Source organism: Meriones unguiculatus, chromosome 3 (assembly GCF_030254825.1).
Source record: "Meriones unguiculatus strain TT.TT164.6M chromosome 3, Bangor_MerUng_6.1, whole genome shotgun sequence".
Lineage (NCBI taxonomy): Eukaryota > Metazoa > Chordata > Mammalia > Rodentia > Muridae > Meriones > Meriones unguiculatus.
The window spans coordinates 95,468,836-95,479,292 of NC_083351.1; positions in this window are offsets into that span (position 1 = coordinate 95,468,836).

Below are 10,457 nucleotides of genomic sequence, written 5' to 3' on the forward strand. Positions count from 1 at the left end.
GGGGACCAATCTGAAAAGACAGTAGCCGTGAGCTGGCAGATCTGCACACTGTGACCATCACATGTGGAGGCCAGCATGAAGGCCTGAAGGCATATACCTGCCTGTGTCCCCGAGGATGGCCTAGTAGATGCCACACAGCCCCCTCACTGTCAAAGGAAACTGGCAGAAGAAACAGTGCTTCTGCTCCTGAGGGGGCACAGCTGGAGGGCACAGCCAAGGAGAGGCAATGGGGAGTGCATCTGTGCTTCATTTGAAGATTGGGAGCAGATTCCTCACCCAGTGCCTTCTCCTGAGGTCCCAGGGGTGGGGGGTGCCACTCTGGTATCTGGGCCGATTCATGCTGTGAAAGCCTTGAAGAGCAGAAAGGCAGCACAGCTCAGTCCAGTACGTCTGCCTTAGGACAGCCCCGCAGTCTTTCCCTCACTGCTCTCAGCTGTACATCAGAAGTCACCAGCAGCCTAGGTTCCTTTAGGAACATTTGTGGTTAGAAAGCAAGAAAAGAAATTACTGTGGAGCTGCCATGCCTGTCGTGCCTTTGGAAGATGCTGAACGCCGCTGAAACGGCCGTGCCAAGGTCACAGAGGCTCTCTCTCAAGACTCTTCGAAGTAGAAGAAAGTGTGAACAGAAAACCAACCCCATAGGGAGGACACTTGAAGGAGCAGACAAGGACTCCCCTTGTGTTCCCTATTTTGCAAGTGTTCCTGTGGAGACAAGGTGCTGGCAGTCAGTGAGGATCTTTTCTTCTGCAAAGCTGAGTCTGCTTCAGATCTGAGCTGCTTTCTCTCCCATCCCTTTTAGGCTGAGGTAGTGATCAGTAGGTGTATTGGACCCTCATGGTGCCGAGAGAGCATGGAAAACAGCAAAGCCGATACCCTAGGAACAGGAGATGAGGTCCTTTGAGGTTGGACAGGGGATGTCTGCCCCAGGCTTACTGTGGGCCACCTCCCATATCGATTTCCAATGTCATAAGTGACAATAAAGACAGAAGTGAGGTATAAAATCCTCTTATGTAAATTAGGCAAGGCAGGGAGGTTTATGACCATTTAGGATTGCTGACCTGCTAACAGTCTGGAGTAGCCTAGCAGCAAAGTACACCACAGATATGGAATGGATGGAAGAGAGCATTCTGCTGACCACTCTATGTCTGTGTCATTCCCTCTTGCCACCTCCACTGGGCTCCTCTGCCTTCCCAGACCATCTCTCCTGCTTTCTTAGGACGTCTACAAATGATCACCCAGGGTGTAGACCCAGGAGTGAAAGCTGCACATCCATGCAAATGAGAACCTCAGCTATACAGATGGTGTAGGGAGCCTGGGAATGAGGATGTAGAGTGCAGGAAGGGTCAGGACACGGCCAGGTTGGCACAGGATGAAAAGGGACTCTCTAGGGACTGAAGTACCAAGGCTGAATGCAGACAGGCAGAGAAATGGACCTCAGTCTCCTGGGGCAGGTGAAAGCCTTGGAACCCCTCTTGGGCTCAGGAGTTGAGGGCACAAAGCTTTGGGTACCAAATGAGAATGGAGGAAGCATCATATTCCTAGTGATGCCTCATAAAATGGCCTGAGAAGACTACTGTCCTTGGGGCCCAGACCTGTGAGAGAGGCTGGAAAGTTGGTGCACCTGTTGGTCTGGCATGGGGAAGAGAGGAGCCTGTGCCTGCTGCAGCTGCCATCTTCTGCAGTGAGTGGAAGGAGAGGAAAGGGCAGGCTCCAGGCTTGTTGGTTACATCTCTGAGCACCAGGAATGAGGATAAGGTGTCTAACTTCTCACCTCATGCTCAGGGGCCGCCAACTGGGCCAGCAGACACAGCCTTTCCCAGGAGCGAAGACTGTACCAGGCAGCCATGCTCAAGGTGAAATTACAGCCCCTTAAGGAAACAAAAGCTTGGCTTTTGCTAGCATTCCTCTCACCAAGGCCATTGTGTTGTAGATTATTCAACAACACTGACTCACTAGGACCAAACGTAAAACAAATGGACCCAGCACAAAGACAGGTTCTGCACTCCGTGGTGGGCAGGGCTCTGCTGCTGGTGTGTGCACGAGAGCAACATTTATACACTTTGACTCGGCCACCTAAGAGCAGAGTACCAGCCCTTGGAGTAAGTGGACATTCCTCCTCCACCCACACACAGAGCAGGTCAGAGAAGGGAAGATGCCATCCTTGCTGAGCAGTGATTGGTCATTGGTGGTCCCCAGCATCATGTACATCTTGACCCTCTGCTCTCTAGGAAGCAGACTGATTTGTAACAGGACTATTTGGCTTATTGGTTCCCTGTCTCCAGGGCTGGCCTCTGGGTGGCCCACATAAACTAGAATTGGCTGGAGTCCCAGAAAGGACTCAGGCAGTCTCTCACTCATGCAGGTGTGAGCAGCTGTTCACTTCCGCAGACATCACTTCCTTCTATGTTGAGCAAAAGGCTCCAAGACACACCCAGAAGGAGATTGCAGGACAGACCCCTTTCCTATGACAAGAGCTGTAGGAGGGTAGCGTGAGGACAATTGTCCAGTACATTTGCAAATGGTAGGGAGTAATTTGAAGAGCCTGTACTAGTTGTAGCCAGACTTTTGGTTGCTTTGTTGAATTCTTTTTCCTACCTCCCTACACCACCCCTAGCCCTTCCAACCACCACCCCCCCAAAACTAGGTGGAGAAATAGAAGGACAGAGGGAAAGGGGGGCATTGATATCATTAGACTACTTCCTGCTGATTAGGGGTGTTGAGTTCCTTAGGGAGAATTTGATCCTCGATGTCAGGATATCTCCAACCAGCAACCAGCAAATCAGCAAAGAGCAACAAATGGCAAACATCAGCAGCAGCAGCAGCTGTCCCAAACCCTGCCAGGGCTCTAGCATTTATACCCTCTCAAGAGTCCCCAAAATTCCAAATGTAAACTACCTTCAGCTGGCAAAACCATACCTCTGCTAGAGTACGAGGCAAATCATAGTCAGCTGCTGTTGACAATCTGAAGCAGCCTCATATCCCTATGTCTGGGATTAACACAAAAACACATTCATATAACATTTCTGTGTTTTTAAAGAAACTAAAAGCCTCGCTACAACTAGTCAACTGGGCTACAATGACAACATGCCAGACTGGCTTACACAGCAGACAAATGTCCTTCCCCATCCTGCAATCTGGGACCCAGTAGTGCCACCGTCAGCAGGACCTTGCTGGAACTCTGAGAGGCAGAATGATGGCCTACTAATCAGGAGCCACCATGACCCAAACAGTACTCAGCAACAGCCTCCACACCTACCCTTCTTTATGTCCTTTCCCAGCATGCACCTTCACATCCAGGCAACACCTGAGTTCCTGTCATGCCCTCAGATACAGCCCCTGAGGACTGTGTATCGCTCCCCAGTAAGGAAGCACTGGGCTTTTCCAGTGCTGCCAGTGTTGAGGATGACACACAGGTGTTCTCTTCTGGTTACTCTGCCTCTTTCTGTGCTAAGCCCCTAGAGTGCCCCAGGGGACAGACCCTGTCTATGTACCCACTCTCACCATCTGTCATCATAAGGCTTCACAAGACCACCCCCAGTGACCCTTTCCATACTGAACTTTTAATTGAGTACCTGCTAGTAGAGCCCCCACATATTCCTGAGCCAGGTGCTCTCTGAAGAACCCCATGCTGGGCACTGGGTAGGAGCCCTGGTGCCCAATATTCCCACTTCTGTGTGAGCTCTGGTGCCCAGTACTCCCGCTTCTGGGTGAGCCCCTCTAACTTTCCTGACAGCCCTGAAGAGGGAGGGCAGGACTCAACATCACTTACCCAGAACCCTCTCTACCAGCAAGATTCTGGGCTGGGGACCATCCTGACTAAGTAAACTGCATAGAGAAGTTCAGGAAGTGGGATAGAATAGGCGTGGCCGTTGGAATATCCCACAGTGACAAGACAGGCCCAGAGAGGGACAGAGCCTTGGCTCAGCAGTGGAGTGGGGGCTCGGAGATGAATGAACAGCACAATGGAGGAAACAGGGAGCCACATGCATAGATTGGTCCTCTTATAAGATCAACCTTACTCCACCTTCCAATGATGGCAGGCCCATGCACCAAGGATTCCTTACTGGGCAAGAATGCTGCTATTGCTGTTTACCATGGTGATGATGGTGGTGATGATGGTAATACAACATTATGATAATAGAGATGATATGATAATGATGTTATGATGATGAAGGAACTAGTGTTGCTGATGATGATGACATAATGAAGATGATAATGATGAAAATGCTTCTGCTAGAGCTGCTGGTGTGATACAATAATGTCACAGCTGCTGCTGTATTGATGACAATGAAGATGAATATGAGGGTACTGTTGGTGTGATGATGATCAGAGAATGAGGATGTTGCTGATGTGATAATGTAGATGCTGCTGCTGCTGCTGCTGCTGCTGCTGCTGCTGCTGCTGCTGCTGCTGCTGCTGCTGAGGATGATGATGCTCATGCTATAACCAAAATGCTGCTGCTGCCAATGATGATGATGATAATAATGATGATGATGATGATAGCTAGCATCCATGGAGGATGTTGGCATTCAGTAGGTTCTATTATAAATTCATTTTGCAGATGAGTTTTTCTGAACTTGGGGCTTAAGCAGCTGACCTCAGAGATTCTGGATTCTTTGTCTCAGGGCTGAGTCTGCTTTGCTTCTCTTCCTATCTTGTGAGAGGAAGTAAACATAACCATGGTGGGATGGCTAGCAAGAGCCAGGGAGTCAAAGATGTGGGTGCTGTTTACAGTGGCCAGCCTTTCTGAGGGACATTGGGCAATCAACCTTTCCTTTACCTTTTTCCATCATTGCTTTAGCCATTAACTCCACAGTGTGGACGCTGGGGCACCAGCTTCCGGGTGTAAGAGTAACGTGGTTTTCTGCAGAAGCCCTCCTGTCCCCCGTATGGCCACAGGCCGAAACTGTGACAGTGGTATGACCTGGGAACCAGGTGTCACCAGAAAGTAGACCTTCTCCTTCTAGAGAAGCAAGCCAGAGGGGACTTTGCAGAGGTGACTTTGGGGAGAGGGTGCAGAGGGTGGAAGGCAGTCACAAGCAGCACTATCTGCGTGCACAATTATACGTGCGCTCTGTGAGGGTGCAGACATGCGTGATGTGTGTGCCCAGGAGGGCAGAGTAAGTGTGCACCTTCACCTGTACGTGTGAGGAGTGCGCGCTTGCACACCACAGCAGGTGAGAGGCGAGGTTTTCAGTTTCTCTCAGTGGCCATGAGTTGGAGAGGCCCGGGGTCTGGAAGGATCAGCAATGCAGTCCAGGACTGTGAGAGACAGGACAGAAAGGAGGTCAGGGCCGCAGAGCCCTCTCTGCTCTGCTGTGGATGCTGCACCTGACCTAACACAGTCACCAAGCAGCATCTCGGCTTGCAGTGGGAAAGGCTCCATTTCTGAGTATTAACTCTAGTGCTAGAGCTCCCCCACCCCCGACAGCCGTCGTTAGCATACTGACTAGCCTTTGCTGGAGGGAGCACAGCCACAGACAGGCACAGGGGGATTCATCTCAGGGAGGCATGTATGGAGGGGTTTTTAATTTTTTAAGATTTGTTTTATTTTATGTAAATGAGTTGTTTGCCTACGTGTAGGTGTGTACACCGTGTGCCTGCCTGAATAGCTGTGAGCCATCTTGTCGGCACTGGAAACTGAACTTGGGTCGTTTGCAAGAACAGCAAGTACTCTTAACCACTGAGCCATCTCTCCAGCTCCCTGGGTGGAAATTCTTATGAATGGGCTGCATAGCTCACAGGAACCATTCACATCCATGGGCAGGAATGTATGGGGATTCTCATGAATGGACTGACACTCATGATATCATTTATCCTCCATTTCTCCTTCTATTGCTGCCGCTCAGTGATCTCGTCTCACTCCCACGTGACCCGTGCTATACTCCTAGAGCATTTCTGTTCACACTTTCTTTCTTCCATCATCATACAAACCTCACAGACCTTACATGTATGCATACATGGGTTCTCATTGTATACATTCATACACATGTGTTTATGTGTATACATACAAGTATGTGTGTCTATAAAGGGTAGTTGTCATCATTTACCTCTAAACCTGTCTGCTTCCATCTTTTCTCTTTTACTGTTGTTTGTTTAGAGACAAACTGTATGGTCCAGGTTGGCCTTGAACTCTCAGCTTTCCTATCATGACCTCTTAAATGCAGGGATTACAGGCATGTGCCAATGCATGTAGATGCCAGCTTTTCACTCAGACAATATTCCCCACATGTAATCTCACTGTCTATTCCGACATTGCTGATCCGTAGGAATGCCCTTGTTGGTCTCCATTCACAGACCAAATTCTTGACAAAAGCAGCTTCAGGAGGGGTTTGTTCCAGCTGGCAGTTTGAAGGTGCTGTCCACCGTGGTGCAGAAGGCCACCAACCACATCAACATCTGCAGGGAGCTAGGAATATGCTGGTGCTCCCTGCCCCCGCCAATTCTTTTCAGAACAGGGCTGCAGCCCAGGGGCTAGCGTCGTCCACAATTAAGGTGGGTCTTCTCATGTCAGTGACTGGATCTATAAGTTCTGTAATGATCTGAACAAGAAATATCCAACATAGTCTCTGGTGTCTGAATACTTGGCCCCAAGCTGGTGGTGCTGTTTAGAGAGGCCTGCGGAGTGTGGGCTTGCTGGAGGAAGTGTGTCACTGGGAACAGGCTTTGAGGCTTCAAAACTGAGGCACTGCTCCAGTCTGCCCTCTCTTCCTGCTGCTCCTGAAGACGGGAGCTCTCAGCTGCCCCTGCAGCCATGCCACTTCCCCTCCGTGACGGTGATGGATTCTTATCCCTCTGGAACTGCAACCTACAATTAGTGCTCCCTTCTGTAAGTTGCCCTGGATGTGTGTTTTTGTTTTACAACAATAGAAAGTTAACTGAGATGAGTTGTAAGCCCTTTCTTTTGCAAGGTGACTTGGTCGTGGTGTTTTACCACAGCAACAAGAAAGTGATACAAATCCCCTCACAGATGTGTCTCTTAGGTGACTCTAGATCCTCATGGTACTAACCATCACAGGGCTTTAGAAGTAAGATGCTGGGAATACTTCTAATAATAATTTCGTATCTTGAAATCATCAAATGGAGTCTTTCAGATAAAAAAATCTATAAGTATCTTTCAATTTTGTAGTCAATAAAGTGGTGAAAATGTACCTTTCCCTTGTCAATGTATCAGTGCACACTTGTCCTGCAAGGGGCAGGTGCATCATCTCATATTCCAATATCATTCTTGCTTAAATTCCCCTTACTATTGTGGAATTAGGACATATTTTTAGACAGTTGTTGCCCAATTGGGTTTCATTTTGAGATCCTCATCTTTTAAAAATCTTTGCCCATTTAAAATAGTAGGTGAGGTTTTTTTTTATTTTTATTTTTAGGTTATAGAAATTATCATTCTGTCATCTGCCTCACAAATGCTTTGTGAGAGAGCCTCCATCTAAATACTGTTGGTGGCTTTTTCCATTGTGTGTAGACACACGAGTTGCTATAACTGAAAAAGAACACTCTCAGGAGATGACAGTGCCTGGGCTGAGCTCAAGATGTTTGTGTGTGCAAAGTCTGTGTGAGAGTGCATCATATCCTTGCTCGTTGAGAACCCATGACACATAACTATATGGGAATTTCTATAAACCTACAAGACCATGGCAAGAATTACAGATAGGAGAGGAGAAGGGAGGAAACACACGTGTTCCAAATCTCAGGGGAATGAGGAAAAAGTAATTTAAAAGTTATAGTTAAAAGGACAGGGACCGAATTGAGAAATCTTTGTGCAGAAATGGCTGCTACACTATTTACACAACGTAGATAAACTTACTGTACCAAGACCCCAGAAATGATGGGGACAATAAAGAGGGAGAGGGTGAAGAAATGCAGCCACTCACAAAAAAAAAAAAAATAGGAAGGAGCACACAGAACAAGAGACTGCCAGGTCAAAACAGCAAGATGGCTGGAATGAAAAATGAAAATAATTAAAGCTTAAGGAATCGATGCAGAAAATCAATACGGAGATGAAATTAATAGACAGAGGAGAAGAATGATTCCTGAAGCCGAGTCAGAAAGGTGTGCCTAGAGAAGGGGCGGGAGGGTGTGAGTGGTGAAGAGACTGCTGGGAGCTGGGTGAAGGGTGGTGAGGAAAACTATCTCCAAAGGCTAGAACCCTGAATCTCCAGAGTCACGTTGACAAGACTGCACTGCTAGCACAGAAGGCCCCAGGACCTCCTGGATTCAAAACTGAGTTCATAAAATCTTTGTAGGCTAAAAGATCCCCTTGTTTTGTCTGGGCTGTATGGGAAAGCTGCATATTTCGTCAATTCATTTTATAATCTTAATACTCATATTTTAACGCAATAGTGTCAGGACATCTATAATCTCCTTAGGTATCTACGTAGATAGCATCTATCAATCATCTATCTGTTATTTGTCATCTGTCTTTATATCCATCTATCATCTACCTATTTTTCATCTATCCATCTTAGCTATCATCTACCTACTTATTATCAATACATTATCTATTTAATCTCAAGCAGGAGTGTTTGAGCACCTAGATGTCTGTCAAAATGTGTAATCTTGTATTAATACATTAAGGAGGAAATTTTTAATAATGAATCAAAAGGCACTGAACACATCTGGCATGTCTACCTGCTGTTCCTAATAAGATCTTTTTAGCCAAGCAGGGATACAATGAAAAACCCTTCCCTAACCACGAGATTCTTAGTGAAAACCGCTATCATTTTTAGGTGGCAAAATATCGCATTATTTCATTAAAACCAAGAATTAATGTACAGAACTGATTGCTTTTGTAATTTTTGTTTAACAGAGTCTGTGTGATTCTAAAGCACAGTAAAAAGTTATCAGGACAAACCCTGAGAAAAAGTGGTATAATCACATCTTATTTGCTAAAGTTATTAAGTATTAGAAGCCCAAGAGGCTTTAGAATTAATATGAAATCACATACATATAAAGTAAAATGCAATTATCAACATTTCTCTGCACCCACCATATGTTTCTAGAAATAAAAACAATAAGAACCATAAAGAGGGAAGAAAATTATAAAATATTATTAAAAGACATAAAGCAAGATAAGAAAGAATAAAAAGACATTCTATAGTTTTTTTTTATGGGAAGGCTTCTTATCACCTCCACAAAATTAGTATTTTTAATGCAGTTGCAATTGGTGCCCCAACAGGAGTTTGCATGGATTGGTTGTGAAAGGCAGGAAGATGGAGGACCCAGGAAGAGCTGAGGGGTTAAAGAGCCCATGCAAAACACTGGAGCAATATCAGATCCTGCACTTGGACGCTAAGTGTGCACCACGGGCCAGGTATCAGATGGAAAAAGTGGCACCAGGGAAGGCCACTCTAGCCTTCTAGCTACCTGAGAACCCAATATTTAGCTACAGTGGTAAGTAATACTGCCAGGTTGCCCTGCTATGGCTGAACACAGATGGAGCCGCATACGAGTCTGACTTCTCACCTATGGGAGAGCTCAAGTCAGAACATTGGGATAGCAATGACTTGAGAAGACTGAGCGATGATGAGTACACACCCAGGACCAGAAAGCTGTAGAGGCCACACCCAAGGTAGGAGCAACTGGGACTGTCAAGGAGAGTTGCCCACCAGTCTCCAATTCCTGTCGGCCCAGGGCATGTGTACTATGCCTGCCCAAAGGCTGGACCCCACTTCAGTTCTGTCCTCTGCAGCCAGATTTTGGGGCCAGGTTTTGGTCCTGAGAAGTTTAGTTTTGACCCAAAACCTTAAGTATGATTTCTCAGGCCCAGTCATAAGCAATTTGCCTGGTGAGAGGTCTCCCCAAATGCATTCTGGACTTGGGGCCTGTCCGATGCTCTGCAATCCCTGGAAAGAACTTCAGTTAAGAAGGCTAGGATGAGCTCATCTCAGTGTCTGACTTCCCAGCCTCATCCTGCCACAGATCATCTACATCCTGGTTTCCCAGCTCTGGCACCTGCCACCCTCTACTTGCCCACGCCTCCTCCTCTCTGGGACAGAGGATTCACTGAGGGGAAAGAGCCTGCAGTTCTGAGCAGTGAGATAGTGGCCCATCTGCATCTTAGCTGCTGCTGCTCCTGTGTCACCCTGGGAGGCAGTGCCTACAAGGGCAAGTCCATGAAGGACAGACCGCGACTTTCAGGTTGGCACATGCCCTAAAACACCTCCACCTTGTTTGCTCTGGTTTCCTTGTCTGTAATTACAGTCTGGAGGACTATGAAATCCTTTGGGAGAGGAGGAAGAGACAGCAGGCAAGAATTCACTAGCAACCAGCTTCCTAAAAGACAGGCATATTGCAGCAACGCTCCTCCGGGAAGAGCCTCAGCAAAGCCATCCAACTCCCACCCCCAAAGCCAGCCTTCTGCAGGCTTTGAGGATGAAGGCTCCGTCCTCACCTGTGTGTCTCATATCTCTTGGGCACATCTGGAGGTTTTTCATGCCATCTGGCAGCCA